Raw genomic sequence first — 17,269 nt, 5'->3', positions numbered from 1 at the left:
GGAGAGGAGAGTGAAGGACACTATGTAGGTAGGCAAACATCTTGAAATTTTGAAACATTGTGTAATTATTTTACACATAACTGCCTGGACATGACCAACAGGTATAGGAATAGAATCTGTTGGTTGCTAAAACTATACATTTTTAGTTAATGTCCAACATGTACCAATAGATGCCACTGAAGATCTTCTATGAAGTTCCTCCTAAGAGTCATAACTGGTGAACACAGTTCATCCATGGGGAATACAGACTATAACTTACTAATGGATTTAGGAAGGAATCTACCTAGCATTTTTGGGAAAATGTGAATAAATCAACCTGATCAATGTGGTGGGTTCCTCTAGAAAATAGAAAAATAGGGTTAGGCTTAGTAATGTGGAGATTTGAGAAGATAGATCTGGGGTGATAGGATATTAGATATAACAAAGGCAGTCTCTTCAACTTTACCAAGTTTTTCTTGTCATTTGTGCTGGTGTCTATCAAATTGTATGTGACTGCTTGCTTTCAATATGGCAAATGCATCTTCAGAAACATTAAGATAACTTTTCCAATAGAGTGCAAAATGTGCATCTCTAGAAAGGTTTACTCAGAGAACTCTGGCAATACAATGCCACATACATGCAGCTTTATGATCTCTAGTTTGATTTCTCCTTCCCTTGACCCTGAATAGGACTCTACAGTCAAGGAAGTTGAATGGAGAGGGAATTTGAGAAGTCAGGCTGTGTTTGTTAAAAGGGTTTTATGATGTCTTCTCTTTGAGTAAATATACTGGCTATTGTATCTTCCTTCCTTCCTTCCTTTATTGTATCTTCCTTCCTTTATTGTATCTTCCTTCCTTTATTGTATCTTCCTTCCCTCCTTCTTTCCCTGTTTCCTCCCTCCCTCCCTTCCAGCCTTCCTTCTTTCCTTCCTTCTTTCCTTCCTCTCTCCCTTCCTTCCTTCCTTCCTTCTCCCTCTCCTTCCTTAACTCCCTTCTTTCCTTCCATCCAGAACTATTTTTGAGAAACGCTGTGATGTGTCAGTTGGTAGCACATTCTCTGGAGCTGGTTGCTTGGATTAAAATCATAAACCTTCCTCCTATTAGCTATGTGACCTTGAACAAGCTACTAGGCTATAAATTAGGACTAATAATGGCATCAATATGATCCTGCTGTAGATTGAGTTGTATGAGTTAATGTATGTGAAGCATTTTTATCTGGTAAGAATTGGATAAAATACAGTTACTATTTTATTTATTGAACACTTAGCATTTTTTAGCTTTTTATTTTGAAAAGATCATAGATCTATAGGGAGTTTCAAATACAGAGAGGTCTCGTGTACTATTCTACACAGTTTATTTCAAGAGTTTCATCTTGTATAATTTAGTACAATATCAAGACCAGGCATTGACATTTATACAATGTGAATTCATAGGTCTATGCCAATTTTATCACATGTTGATTAATGTGACCATTATTACAATTAATTTACAGAACTCTTCCATCACTAAAAGTGTCTTCCTCACATTTTATAGCCATATTCATCTCACATTCTCATACCATCACTAACCTCTGGAAATCACTAATCTGTTTTCTATATGTATGTTATTTTATTAAAGTTATATACATGAAATAATATGCCATGTGTCCTTTTGATATTTGCTTTGTTCACTAAGCATAATGCCCTTCAGATCTATGCAAGTTATTGCACGTGTCAAAAGTATATTCTTTTTTATTTCTTGGTAGTATTTAATCATATGGATATACCACAGTTTATTCAACCATTCACCTGTCCAACATCTTGGATGTTTCCAGTTTTTCTCTGTTAGAATTAAAGGTGCTATAAAAGATATTAAAGATCACATATAGGTTTTCATTTCTCTTAGATAAATTTCCAGGGGTGCAATTGCTGGATCTTATTATAAATATATGTTTAGTTTTTAAAGAAACTGATAAATTATTTCCAGAGTATTATAACATTTTACAATTCAAATAATGTATGAATGATACAGTTTCTTCATCATTGCCAGCTTTTGTTGTCACTATTTTTATGTTTAGTTGTTTTAATAGGTGTGTAGTTACCTAGTATTTTGATAAGAGCTGAGGATACAAATTTGAGTTGATCAAGAAGTCAAACAAATAGAAAGCAATCATTAAAGATTACAATAAAAATAAACAAAGTGAGGAGACTGCTAGTAACCAGGGAAGGAACTTTAATTAAGGTATTTCAGAAAACTTCTTAGCCGAGATTTCAAAGAACAATGATCTAATTTTACAAAAAGCCACAGAAAGCTTATTTTAGAAAGAAAGAGAAACAAGCACAAAATTCTAGAGGCAGAAAAAGGGTTGGCATATACAAAGACTGTGGAAATAATTAAGAATGTTTTGGGTGTGATAAGAAAAGAAGGGAAGTGTATGACATGTGGTTGGAGAGGTAGGTAGAAAACATCAAGCCAGGATCTATGGTCATTAAAAAGAAGTTGGAAATTTTTCTTTATATTAGCAGAGGAAAGCCAAACAAGGAGTTAAAGCAGAAAGTAGGGAATGAAGAGTCAAGATCTTGTGTGCTTTTAAAAAAAAAAGCCACTCTGACTACTGTGAAAATAGAGCATTTAGGGAGGAGATGACAAGTGGGGAGGCAGATTTGCAATGCATTGTGGTATTCTGACAGAGAGATGTGTGTGGCTTTGAGAAGTGTTCATGGAAGAAATGGAAATCTTGGAAATGGAGAGTCATGGGGAAAAAAAGAACCTAGGTCGACCTCTAGGTTTTGGGCATGAGTCATACAGGCACAGTGTAGTACCATTTATTGAGATGAGAAAAGCTGTTGAAGGAATTTTGTTTTCCTTTGTTTCAGTGTGAACATGTGCAGCAGTCAGCTTGATTTCAGACATACTAAATTTGAATTTTCTGTTAGATACGCAGGAGATTTCAAATAGGAGATTGGATATATTAGCTAAAATATTGCATCTGCAAGTCTCTTTTTTCAACTGATCTTAGATGGATGGATAAATAAGATAAACCAGTTGAAGTCCAGTGGAAAAATATTCCATTAAAATAAGACCTATTTGGGCTTCTATTATGATATTTTGCCCTTTCTTATCTCTGTGACTAGAGTGAATAATAATAATCAGAGATGCAGTTTTCTCACCTGTGCAATAGTAATATCTATTAGATATGCATAGTGTGGAAAATTAGCTAAACTCATTCATACAAAGTAACTCTGACATCGCAGGTTCTAAAATTAACAACATTTAGAATTTTAATCTTCCATCTAGTTTTACCATTTGGAGTATATAAGGAAACCTAGAAAGAAACCTTATATCCACTTGTCTATCCTATAATGTTTGCACATTATAGGGTATAATCTCAGGGCATAAATACAACTTTTTATAATTCCTATAGAGTGATACCCTTAGGCCAATATTACTGATCTTGAAAAGTGGGGTATTGAGGTATTTTACTTGGTTGTAAGCCATCAACGTGTTTTACAAATGTGATATTATGTTTTGATATCAGTAAAAAAAAAGAAGCTTCAAAATGTCCTCTCTTTCTTTGAATGCAATCACAATCATTTCCTTTTTGAATTTTAAATATAAGTAACCTAAAACTTAATAACTTGCTCACAAGTCTAGAAGCAGACAAAATATCACCCACAAACCTGATTTATAATACTACGTTAAACTGACAAGGTTTTAGACATTCATAAACATCTTTTAATCTATTCCCCTTTTGCATGGATATGTAAATATATACTCCAGGAGGTATAATTTTTGTAGTTATTGTAGTGCTTTTTAATGAAGAACTAAGTCTATTTTCACAGTGATAGAGAATTGAGTTGAGTTCTTTTGACCCTGGATGGATTTGTCTAGTTTTTAAGGTGCTACTTAAAAATGTATAGGAGAAAATAAATTATCTCTTTCATAAGTTAAAAATATTTTACATTTCAGCATTCTGAAAGCACAGAGGATTCAACAAAAATGATGGTTTAGAATCAAATTCAATAAAGAAACATCAGCTTGAGATCAGACTCTCTGAGGAATGTTTTTTTTTTTTCCTGATGAATCTGAGCCATTCAAGGTCCTTATAAATACGTGAGAGCACCTTTGATTTTTGACTTTTTATAGTTAACAATTTCCGTTTGCTAATACAAAAGACCTCATGCCTTTTCATCCAGAAAACAGAGAACACTTTCTATTATGTAAGAGTATTATGTTTGAAGGAATATGTTTGCTTCAACTATGCGTGCTACGGTACAGAAAGCAAAACCACCTCCCTGTAGGTCTAAATCCAAGGGGTTTTCAATGTATTTGGGTTAAGTCATGTTGTAAGGTTATAGCTCTCTAAGATTTTTACAAGATGCGTTATTAAACATGAATCTTCTGTAACGTGTACAGCATATCTTGTATAAAACAATGCAATATTTTCTTCTAAGTATGGGATGGCTTTGGTCCCCCATGCTTAAAAAAACTTTGAAGAGACAATTCATCTTTTTCCTATGAAGCAATTTTTATTAATTGACATAATTCTTCAGCAGTCAAGCTATTACTGTCATTAGGTAGTCCTTTCCTTTATTCAGAAGCCCAAGAAGTTAGTAGAGGTTTGTATACTACGCACCTTTCACCAGAAAATAAAAAGGGAGAACTTTAAGTATTTGACATCATCAAAAATTAGGTGTTATGGTGCTATGCTTAAGTTTTGATATTATATATTAATTACATTTCCCTTAGTACTACCTCCTCTGAATTCTTGAGCCTGTCAGTAGTTGAAAACATTTGAACTTAACCATTTTTGCACATTCAGAACTAAATGTCTGGGTAACTTGGGAAATAATACTCTACAACCTGTGATGGAGCAGGGAGCAGGGTCAGCTGTCCATTAGCATCTCTTGTGAGGTCTCTCCATTTTCATAAAGAGGCTTGAGAAAATCTCCAGATTTGCCTGAGGGTAGACACAAAGCAATGCTCAGTTATACTCAATGTTATCAACCTCCTGGACTTGGTATAAAAGACTTTTTGAGCACTGTATTGCCTATTAAAAAACAGTAAAGTGTAAAAGATAGTTCTTTAGACAAATTGGGCCATGGAAATGCCAAATCATTAGTTTTGGTGTCTGTAATGCCTCACAAAGTTATAAACTTTTATGAATAATTTGCTAAGAAATTAGCTCTAATGACAGGCAGTTTATTTATATACCTTGATAACATCTACAGGTATCTTATGCACATGACATTATAGAAATATTTGTTTGGGTTTTTCTCAACCAGTCATTTTCTACACCATAATTCCAGCTCAGCCCACTCCACTTGCAATTGCTTGCTCTCATCTTCTAACTCCTGTTTATTCTTCTCAATTTCTGCTGCAATGGCTTCAATTAACCTGCTCCTCTGTATCTTGTATGCTTTTTAGTTCACTGCTTATTTCCTTCTTCCTGCTGGAAAACTTGGCTAAATAACTCATATTAATATTTTAGCCTCATTTGGCTTTAAGATTATCTCATAAGGATATCCTATATAAATGGTAGTTAATATTTCTGAGCACCAACTTCCCTTACTCCAGCTCTCAGACTTCTTCCCATTGTTATGACAATTGAAGGCTTTTTAAATTCCTGTCTTAGGAGAAGTGGCCCAAAATTTGCCATAGATCTATGATGTTTTAATTAATACTGACCTCTGAATGATCTAGAAAATAATGGTAAACCATGTATACATATTTTTGTGTGCACATATGTGCATGTATCCATAGCATCTGTGTGTGTGTACATTTTATAGATTTTGTCTTTGTATGAAGAAATATACTGAATATCCAAATAAGCATAATTTCTATACAAGTGAGGTATGTGGGTTAAAATCTAGTGAACAAAATATAACTATACATTCATGATTTGGAAACCTTTTAACATGATTCCTGAGGAATTACTCAATTGTTAATTGTTTCTGCCTTCTCTACCAAAATGACTAATATTTGGACTGAAAAGAAAAAAAGAGAACCTCGGTAAGGAAAAGTGGAATTTCTGTAGGTGGTAACTCTGGAATATCCCACCAAGAGAATGAATCAGATTAAAATAATGACTGTAGAAATTTCCTTGTTAGTGAATATTCAGCCTGGCCTTAAGGAAAATGTAGCTCTCTCTTACTGCTTTGTATCTTATTTCTTTTACTATGTCAATTCTCACCCTAGTAGAACTACTACTAGTTCTAGTACCATGGCTATCATAGACGCAACCATTATATTCCATTTAGTTTCTTCCTCAGGTTCCCTAACAATTGTTTGAAACTGAATATAGATGATTATGTACGTGTGTGTGTTCACTTTCATGTATGTGGTGTATATGGGACGTGTGCAGTTTTCAGTTTTATATATATTCATATATATACATGCATATATATGTATAATATACATATATACATGCATACACATGTATAATATACATATATATACACATATATGCACACATATAATCACTGAGTTCCAAAGTGAGTCTTTATTTGGGCAATTGTATTCTCTCCCCTCTGTCTGCTCACTGGCCTTTGCAAGACATAGCAATTGCTTGATTTTCCTTTGGATAAGAGTCTTATCTTCGGCACTCTTGACTCTAGCCTTAAATTTAGATTTCTATTCCAGAATACCTCTCATATCAATCTTAAAACCTAAGATGGGTAAAGAGGTCATAAGATTTTTAGTATGAAAGAGTTTGCTTAGTTAAATTATATCTCAGGAAACTCATTCATCTACAAGTTAAATTGTAAAATATTGTTTGTTGTATCTGAAAAAATCTTTAGAACATGAAATGTAACTGGGTAGCCTGTTATATCAAAGAACCCTCGATTTATTAAGTCTCCTCATAGCCATATCCTTATATAGCCCTCTCTGACACTGACTTAATAGACACTTGACAAATGATAGTAAATTTAGGCTTGCCAAATTAAAATGGCACCAATGCCAAATGAGAACCTGATCTACTCTACCAGAGACACTAAGTGGAGGAGAACCCAGCTGATAGCACCAGTGAACTGCCAGATATTTGAGTGATGTCACTTTGGACTATGTAGGCCTTGTCAGTCATATAAGGAAACCTAGGCAAGACTCCGAATATTATCCTCCTGAGCCCAACCAAAGTTAACAAATTGTGAGTTTGTGTTTTAAGCAACTAAGTTTGATGACTGCTAATTACACAGCAATGGATAATTGAAATAACAACTAAAGATTAAAGATGAGATAATGTATTGTGTTTAAAAATTTAGCAAGTGAGTACTTCATGAATATATTTACCTTGATGGCATTACAAGCTAAATTTTACTGGGCTTTATTAGAACAAATTATTTGAGCATTGATGAGAAAGTGAACTTTCAAACTATCTTATTTACGTTTATGTTTCAGTTATCCCACAAAAGCAGGAAATTGCTTTCAACAATGCACCTGAGGTATTTTATAGTAACTCTCTGGTTATTTCCATGTATCAAGTGGAGAAATATGGATCAGACACAAAGACAATAAGATTCATTGCTCTCTAGCAGAATACTTTTTCTTAAATGGGTTTATTAGTAAATTGATGAGAACTTGATTCGATGTTTACTCTGACGTGTAATGTAAAGTTCTTCCTAAAGCCCCCTTTCTTTTCCTTTTTAAAATTATTAACATAGATGAATACAGAGAATGTGAACATATTAGATATATAGATATCACAACAGGAGAACAGTAAATGTTATGTTTTAGACTATTTCAACCCTAAAATATGGACACAGGTGGGAATGAGGATCCAATTCAGCATAATAGCCTCTAATGGAGTGGGAAACATATAAAATCCTATGTTGCTTTATGAAATGTTGCTTATTTGCTGCATGGTTTTAAAAAGTATCAGTTTTATTTAATAGTGGGATCTTTATGTCAGTGATTACTGATGTTTCCAGCAAGCTAATTCATACCAGGGAGACAATGTAAACATTTAGAAAGGGGATTATATTTCTGTACTATCTGCATATGTCAGATGACAACGAGAGTTTCAAAGTACAATCTTATGAAGGGTTGTATTGCAGATTTGGCCTAGAAGCCCAAAACCATTAAATTTTTATCAAAATTATACCTGAAAATTCTTCATGTTGTTTATTAGCAGTCATTATCTTTACAAAGATATAGGAAATAAAGTGATTTCCATCTGTTGCAATCACTTGCCTTTTACAATAGACAAAATTGTTATTTTCATTAGGTTTTACAAAAGGAATGATATATAAATTTTTAAAAGGCATGTTTAGGTTCTTTCACCAGAGAAATTTAGATTATTCTTGCATAAAATCAATAAACATAATCCAGCACATAAACAGATCCAAAGACAAAAACCACATGATTATCTCAATAGATGCAGAAAAGGCCTTTGACAAAATTCAACAACACTTCATGCTAAAAGCTCTCAATAAATTAGGTATTGATAGGACATATCTCATAATAATAAGAGGTATCTATGATAAACCCACAGCAAATATCATACTGAATGAGCAAAAACTGGAAGCATTCCCTGTGAAAACTGGCACAAGACTGGGATGCCCTCTCTCACCACTCCTATTCAACATAGTGTTGGAAGTTCTGGCCAGGGCAATCAGGCAGGAGAAGGGAATAAAGGGTATTCAATTAGGAAAAGAGGAAGTCAAATTGTCCCTGTTTGCCGATGACATGATTGTATATCTAGGAAACCCCATCGTCTCAGTGCAAAATCTCCTTAAGCTGATAAGCAACTTCAGCAAAGTCTCAGGATACAAAATCAATGTACAAAAATCACAAGCTTTCTTATACACCAATAACAGACAAACAGAGAGCCAAATCATGAGAGAACTCCCATTCAAAATTGCTTCAAAGAGAATAAAATACATAGGAATCCAACATACAAGGGAGGTGAAGGACCTCTTCAAGGAGAACTACAAAGCACTGCTCAATGAAATAAAAGAGGATACAAACAAATGGAAGAACATTCCATGCTCATGGGTAGGAAGAATCAATATCGTGAAAATGGCCATACTGCCCAAGGTAATTTATAGATTCAATGCCATCCCCATCAAGATACCAAAGACTTTCCTCACAGAAATGGAAAAAACTACTGTCAGCGTCCTCGGGACCCAGCTCAAGGGCTGACGGAGAGACACTTTCGTCAGTGGGGGACCCAGGACCCGCTTCTCCGCGGCGCGGTTTTTCTTCTTTCTCTGCCGCAGGTGCCTCACCTTCCCCTCATGGGCTTTCTGCTCTCCTTGGGGTACCCCTAGCGGGTCCGAGGTGCACCCTGGTTTCCAGCCAGGGACACCAGGTTCCCCAGGGCCCAGCGCAGGGGCTGATGGGAAGACACCTTCGTCCGTGGAGGAGCCAGGCCCCGCTTCTCTGCAGCGCGGTTTTTTTTTTTTTTTTTTCCTTTGCCCCAGGTGTCTCACCTTCCTCTCATGGGCCTTCTGCCGGCTTCTGGGTAACCCTAGCGGGCGCGAGGCGCACCTGGGGCTCAAACCAGGGTTGCCAGGGTCCGTGGGGCCCAGGGCAGGGGCTGATGGGAAGACACTTTCATCCGTGGGGGACCCAGGTCCCGCTTCTTTGCGGCGCGTTTTTTTTTTTTTTCTCTGCCACAGGTGTCTCACCTTCCCCTAATGAGCATTCTGCCCGCTTTGGGATACCCCTATTGGGCACGAGGCGCACCCTGGGCTCTAACCAGGGTCGCCAGTGTCCACGGGGCCCAGCGCAGGGGCTGATGTGAAGGCACTTTCGTCCGTTGGGGACCCAGGCCCCGCTTCTCCGCGGCGTGTTGTTGTTGTTTTTTTTTTTTTTCTGCCACAGTTGCCTCACGTCTCCTCCCTCAAACCTCACCTTCCCCTCATGGGCCTTCTGTCCGACTTGGGGTACCCCTAGTGGCCAGACGCACACCCTGGGTTCGAAACTGGGACACCAGGGTCCCCGGGGCCCAGCGCAAGGGCTGATGCGAAGACACTTTCTTCCTCGGGGACCCAGGCTCTGCTTCTCTGTGACGTTTTTGTTTTTGTTTTTCGCTTTTCCCCAGGTGCCTCACCTTCCCCTCATGGGCTTTCTGCCCGCCTTGAGGTACCACTAGCGGGCCCAAAGCGCACCCTGGTTTCGAGCCAGGGACGCTAGGGTCTCCGGGGCCCAGTTCAGGGCTGATGGGTAGGGACGTTCGTCTGTGGGGGACCCAGGCCCCACTTCTGGGCAGCGCAGTTTTTTTATTTGTTTCTCTGCCCCAGGTGTCTCACCTTTCCCTCATGGGCCTTCTGTCTGCCTTGGGGTACCCCTAGCAGGCCGAGGCGCACGCTGGGCTCGAGCCAGGGATACCAGGGTCCCTGGGGCGCAGCGCAAGCGCTGATGTGAGGACAGTTTCTTCTGTGGGGGAGCCAGGCCCCGCTTATACGCGGCGCGGTTGTTTTTTTTTTTTTTTTTCTCTGCCCCAGGTGCATCCCCTTCACCTCATGGGCCTTCTGCCCGCTTTTGGGTACCCCTAGCGGCCTGAAGCGCACCCTGGTCTCGAACTAGGAATGCCAGGGTCACCTGGGCCCAGCGCAAGGGCTTATGGGAAGACACTTTTGTCCGTTGGGGACCCAGGCTCTGCTTCTCCGTGGTGCGGTTTTTTTTTTTTTCTGCCACAGGTGCCTCACCTCGCCTTCCTCAAACCTCAACTGCCCCTCATGGGATTTCTGCCCGCTTGTCTTCCGAGGCTGCGGTGTGGATCTCGCACTGCGGCCGCCTCGCCTTGGCTGGGGAGAACCTCGGTGGGTAGGATTCAGATGGGCTTTTGGTTTCCCGTTTTCCACACTGAACCCTTCTAACTGGTCTCTGACCCTGATTATTAAGGGCTGCAAACAGGAAGGATTTTATTCACCATCGATGCGGCTCCGAGTAGTCCCAAAGCGAGGCAGTGCCCCCAAGGTCTGTGCTGAGAACGCTGCTCTGCCTTCGCGGTGTTCCCCGGGTGTGTGCTGAGCAGAACGCAGCTCCGCCCTCGCGGTGCCCCCCGCACGCCCGCCCAGGTCTGTGCTGAGGAGCACATGATCCGCTTCGCTGTATCTCCGAAGTCTATGCAGAGGAGAACTCACCTCCGCCCTGGCAATGCTCTCTGGGTCTGTGCTGAGGAGAAGGCAGCTCCGCCCTCGCAAAGGCACACGGCGCCGGCGCAGGCGCAGAGAGGCGCACGGGGGTACTCCTAGCGGGCCTGAGGCCTACCGGTGGCTCGAACCAGGGTCTCCAGGGTCCACAGGGCCCACAGCAGGAGCTGATGGGAAGGCATTTTCATCGTGGGGGACCCAGGCCCTGCTTCTCCGTGGCGCGAGTTGTTTTTTTTTTCTTTTTGTGTGACAGGTGCCTCACCACTCCTCCTTCAAAACTCACCTTCCCTCATGGGCTTTGTGCTCCCAAAGCTCCCATTGGGGTGCACTTAGCGACTGTGGCACACACTGAGCTTGAACCAGGGACACCAGGGTCCGCGGGTCCCAGTGCAGGGACTGATGGGAAGACACTTTCGTCCTTGGGGAATCAGGCCGCGCTTCTCTGCGGCGAAGTTTTTCATTTCTCTGCCCCAGGTGCCTCACCTTCCCCTTATGGGCTTTCTGCCCACCTTGGGGTAACACTAGTGGCCCGAGGCGTACCCTGGGATCAAACCAGAGATGCCAGGGATGTCAGTGCCCAGCGAACGGGCTGAGGAGAAGACAATTTCCTCCTTGAGGGACCCAGGCACTGCTTCTCGGCAGCGCGTTTCTTTACTTTCTCTGCCTCAGGTGACTCACCTTGCGCTCATGGACCATTTGTTCGCTTTCTGGTACCGCAAGCGGTCCCGAAGCGCACCCTGGGCTCGAACTGGGGTCGTCACTGTCCACTCTGCCCAGCGTACGGCATGATGGGAAGGCACTTTCATCCATGGGGGACCCAGGCCCCGCTTCTCTGAGGCGAGGTCTCCTGTTTTTTTTTTTCTGCCCCTGGTGCCTCACCTCTATTCCCACAAACTTCAAATTCAACTCATGGGCCTTCTGTCCGAATTGGGGTACCCCTAGTGGCCCGACGCGAACCCTGGGCGCCAACGACGGATGCCAGGGTCCCTGGGGACCAGCGCAAGGGCTGATGGGAAGACACATTCGTCCGTGGATGACCCAGAAACGGCTTGGCGATGCATTTTCTTCTCTGCCCCAGGTGCCTCAACTTCCCCCCATCAGCCTCCTATCTCTCTGAACCTGCGTCGGCGCCGTGCGCCTCTCTGCGCCGCCACCGTTGCTGGGGGATGGGTCCCTGAGACTTGGCGAAGTAGGAGTACTGGACTCGCGCACAGGCACTGTCTCGCAGGTTTTCAGGTGCGCTTGGCGTTTCCTCCGCTTTGAGGGGCAGGTCTCCAGTGGCCCCCGGGCGCGGGCCTGGACATCACTGTCCGTCTCGTCGTCGCCCACTACGGCCTCAGAGACACGGGCTCACTGCATGTGCTCTTGGGGGACGTCAGGGCCACGTGTGGTCACACTGGCTCCGGCTCGGACTAGCCTCTGTCTCTGTTTGCCCGTGTCGCCGGAAGCCGCGTTGAGATGCCGGAGCCCCCGGGCCTTGGAGATGAAGGCAGGCCCTTGCTCCACCCAGGAAGGAGGGAGGCAGTGGGCTCCTGGGTCAGTGCCTTTGCAGCCGACAGCACGCCTTGCGACCCTGGGGATCTTTCTGCACCCCGGCGAGAGCCTTTCCGCCTCACTGCATTGTAACCCCATTCCCGATCACCGGGTGGGATCCATCATCGGATCCCAAGAGGAGTCCGCGCAGCCCAGCCGGCACCCCGAAGCTCCTCCTTCACCGGGAACCCAAGCAGAAGACCGATCAAGGAGGTCCTGACGACAGGACTCCTATGGGTCCGACCCTGGGTCTCCCGCAGGCCCCTCTGGTAGTCCTCTTCCCACCCGCCGCCTGGGGCTGCGCCGCAGCCGCCGCCGTAAGCTCCAGCACCGCCGCCCCGGTCCCCGCGGCCGCCGCGTCGCCGCCATTTTTTAAAGGGTCCGCAGCCTGACTCTGCCGAGTAAGGGGGGGTGGGGCGGGTGAGTCGGACTCGCCAGCGCGCATGCGCGAGGCCCGAGCCGCCGCTTTGGTCACAGTGACCGCCACCGTTGCCCGGGGATGGGTCCCTGAGACTTGGCGAAGTGGGAGCCCTGTGTGATCGTGCGTCAGAGTCGGGTCTGAGACCAGCCCCGGCCAGGGCAGTTACCGGGACGGTCTCCGGAGGCCGGGATTCGCGGAGGGTCCACCAACAGGAAGAAACCCCAGGAGGAAGAAACCGCAGACAGATCGCCGGGGAGGCAGCGCGGGATCCCAGCCTCAGGCGTGCGCGGACGGTGTGCGGGTGAGTCTCCCCAAAAGTGGCGGCCTTGTGATGTTGAGGACTGGTCTCCCTGTGTGCCCGAGGGCTGCTGTCTCACCGGCGGCTCGTAGTCGCGGAGAGCAGAACCCCGCAGCTTCAGGGGCTGCCTGGGGGTGGGTGTTACCTGCTGTATGTCTGTGTGCGTTATGGGGGTATGTGTGCGCGTCTGTGTGTCTGTGTGTGTGTGCGCGCGCGCGCGTGCGTGTCTGTGTGCCCACTACTGTGTCTCTCTTAAGTCTGTCTCTCTCTCTCTCTCTCTCTCTCTTCCTCCCCCCCCCCTTCTCGCTCTTTCCGTCGCCCTCTCTTTCTGTCTCTGTCCGTCTGTGTGTACGTGCGCCTTGGGACACATGTTCCCTGTGCGCCGGAGGCTGGGTTTCTTGCACGTCGGCCTTTCTTCTGGTCAGCCTCTCCCCGCGTCTCTGCCCGGGTGTTGTGGCCGGTTGGCAATCGTTTTCCCGGCGGTTCCGGTTTGGGGGTCTGTGAAGGCCTGGGCAACGTGGGCATCTGCGTGGGAGCCGCAGGGGCTTTCATTCCCTCCCCATCCGGAGCAGCCTCTTTGCTAGGCTAGATCCAGACGACTGCTCCCCAACCAAGGACAACGGCCTCCCAGGCGCTCATTGTCCACCCGCAGGAGGGTGCCCGCAGACGTTCCAGAAGATGCTTCTCACGCCTCTCGCCCTCTGCCCTCCTGGAGAAATCTAGCCACAGCTCGACGCAGGGACGGAGAAGGAAGCCGGCAAGGGGATGGGGCAAGCCTCTCTCTCACTCAAAGGCAGTATAGATGTCCATCACAGAGGCAAGTCTAGTATGGTGCCCACCACCTCATCTTGGGGCTGGGTGAAGTGCAAGTAGCACTGCAGGAAATAGTAGCCTTGTTCTCTGTCCTCAAGTTGTTCCAAGATTGCAGCCCACACCAGTGCTTGGGCTTGTGAGAATGGAGGGCTCTCCGACAGTTCAGAAACAAGCAGTCTGCCGCAGGAGTGAGAGGAGCAAAAGACACCCCCACCTATGCTTTTCCATGGAACATCAAGTCCCTCAGAGTATAATCTCTGCTGGATTTTTGCTTCCTTATTTTTCTGTTTTCAAGTTTCTTCTTGTGGTGCTCTAGCACTCTTCCGTCAATATAGATATTGGAATTAATGATTATTTATCCATAACTTTGCTTTCTCTTTCTGAGAATAACTAGATTCGAATATCTATAGTCAGTCATATTGAAGAAAAACCTCAGAAATATACTTCTTAGTAACTCAACACCCAAGAGCAAATCATAATGGAAATTATGAAATATTTTTAATTAAAAAATGTATACTACATTATAAAATGTGTCATTTTAGAGGAAAATGTAGAACTTTAAATTCTTATTTTATGAGGACAACAAATTAATATTTATAATGTTTAGAATTTATTGGAAGAAGTTAGAAATATCAACAGAAATAAAAGGAAATAAAAAATACATGCATAGTGATTAAGAATACAGGGAAAGAAAAGTCAAGAAATATGGCCAAAAGTTTGTTAGTTGTTGTAGGAGCCATACAATAACAAAACTCTGGAGAAATGGCTTGATAAAATTAAGAGAAGAAACAAGTATGCAATCTCAGGAATCAAAATAGGAAATAATTTTACATCAGGTGTCAAGATTTTTTTCTTGTTTTTTGGAAAGGATCAGGTGGTAAATATTTTAGGTTTTTGGGCTGTATGGTTTGTTGCAACTAATCAATTCTATTGTTGTGGCATAAATTGACAGTATGTCAATGAATGAGAATGCAGTGTTCCAGTAATACTTTATTTATAAATACTGTCTGGCTTATTTGCCACAGTTTATTGAGTTTTGTTATAAATAACACAAATATCAAGAAGGTAAATTAGTGTAGTATGAAAACCTTTAATTCAATAAATTTGGAAATATATGTAAAATGTGTGCAATTACTTGAAACAAGCATTTTTCCAAAAGTAACCTAAAGTGAAAAGAAAAATCTGCATTGTGCTACAACAAATGCATGTAATCAGTAGTCAGAAATCATATCATAAAGATAATTTCAAGCCATGATGACTTTACTGGCAAGTTGTTTCAAACATGAAACAAAACAATAATTCCAATCTTACATGCAATTCTTTCTGAGCATGAAACAGGAAAGAATATACTCTATTTCATTTTATTATGCTATTATGACTCTGATATTATAACCTGACAAGGATAGTAAAGGGAAAGTAATTTAAACACCAATGTAATTTATGAAAATAATGCAGGAAAACTTAAAAAAGTTCCACGCAGAAATAAGCAATTCATTAAAATGTAAGACATCACAGCCAATGTTTATTCTAAGAAACCCTGGGAAGCAATAATGGCCTCATGTAAAGGTATCAATTAATATGATACACCACAACAAATAACTTAACAATATTATAAGCATATTTAATTTTATTTTCTTAAGTCATACATTTTAACAACCCGAAATTAAAAGAGAATCTAGTTTAACTAATAACATTTGTTTTCAAAAGTTCTATTGAAATTATAACACTTAACAATGGAATGTTAAAATATTTCCTTTGTGATTGGGAACAAAATAAACATAGATGGTACAAGCAATTTTATTTATCCTTTTGCAGGTCTTAGACACTGGGATAGGATTGTAAATATTAAAAAAATAAGAATTATGAAAGAGAAAACAGATTACTATGTTACCGATGACACTAAGTACACAGAAAATTCAAAATGATTGTAAGATACATTATACTAATGAATATGAGCTTTTAGCAAGATGCTTTGACACAAACATATTATGCAATATTGAAATGCATTTCATATAAGTAGAGAACTTTATTTAGATGTGTCAATGTGGCTTACTCTCACAAACATAATATTTAGTGGTATGATTAAGTCACAAAAGAATATGTACAGTATAACTCAGTTTAAATAAAGTTCAAATAAACATAGACATAACATTGACATAAATATATTCTTGAATTGAAAGATTTTAATGAAATCACTTCTCCCCAAAATTAATCTTTGTAACTAGTGCATGCAAAGTAAAACCCAGTATGGTTTGATTTAGATATTGACAAGCTAATTCTAGAATTTATGTAAACTCTAAAAATATTAAAATTCAGTTAATAATTTATTGAGAAAGGAAGAATATATTACAGGAAATATTATAAGACTTAATGCAATGTGGTATTAACAAAGTAATAAATAATCAATGAAATGGAATAGGTAGACTACAGAAAGGAAAATATAAGAACCCATGATATGTAAGAAAGCTAGTATTATAGATCAGTGGTGAAAAATAAATTTGCCAATAAATGAGAGTGAGAAAACTGGCTATACATATGGAAAATAATTAAAGTGATTCTTTACCTTATATAATATGTAACAATCAATTCTTTGGCGATCAATATTTAAATGTAAAACCAGGCAAAAATTACAGAAAACCCGACAGTAAAACAAAGAAAATGGCTTGCACATGTGCTTTATAAAATGTAAAATATAAGTGTCCACCACACATATTTAGAATCACTTTAACTTATTTTTAAGTTAAAGTGCAAATGAAAATGTTGTATATGTACATTATTACTTATACAACAGATTGACCAAAAACAGTCTGACAAGAAAGACTTCTGGCAAACATATAGAACAATACTAATTTCATATGCTTTCCTGGAAATGGAAATTATATCCATTTTAAAAAGAGGCTTGTATTACCCAGTAATATTGAAGATGACCATATATTCTAATCAGCAATTGGCTTTCACTCCTTATTTTGTATGTACATGGTTGGCCATTAAGAAATGTGATCCAAAATATTTACAAGCTCAGTTAAGTACTATAAGCAATGCAAAAGTTAAACAACAGTAGAATGTGGTAGATTCATACAGTGGAATACTACACTTTAGAAAAACATAGATAACTTTATTTAGATATGTTAATGTGGCTTACTCTCAC

General features: G+C 41.4%; 1 long non-coding RNA gene across 1 annotated transcript in view; it reads left to right on the top strand.

The window, feature by feature from the left end:
• The first annotated feature begins 13,030 nt into the window (after positions 1-13,030).
• LOC134808268 (uncharacterized) overlaps positions 13,031-17,269 on the top strand; it is a 46,275-nt gene continuing 42,036 nt past the window's right edge. The window contains exon 1 of the long non-coding RNA XR_010150857.1: positions 13,031-13,311. This is a non-coding gene — a long non-coding RNA (uncharacterized LOC134808268). The remainder of the gene's footprint in view (positions 13,312-17,269) is intronic.

Source organism: Pan troglodytes, chromosome 15 (assembly GCF_028858775.2).
Source record: "Pan troglodytes isolate AG18354 chromosome 15, NHGRI_mPanTro3-v2.0_pri, whole genome shotgun sequence".
NCBI lineage: Eukaryota > Metazoa > Chordata > Mammalia > Primates > Hominidae > Pan > Pan troglodytes.
The sequence above is the reverse complement of the archived record's forward strand: the minus strand, read 5'-3'. Positions and strand labels throughout refer to the sequence as shown.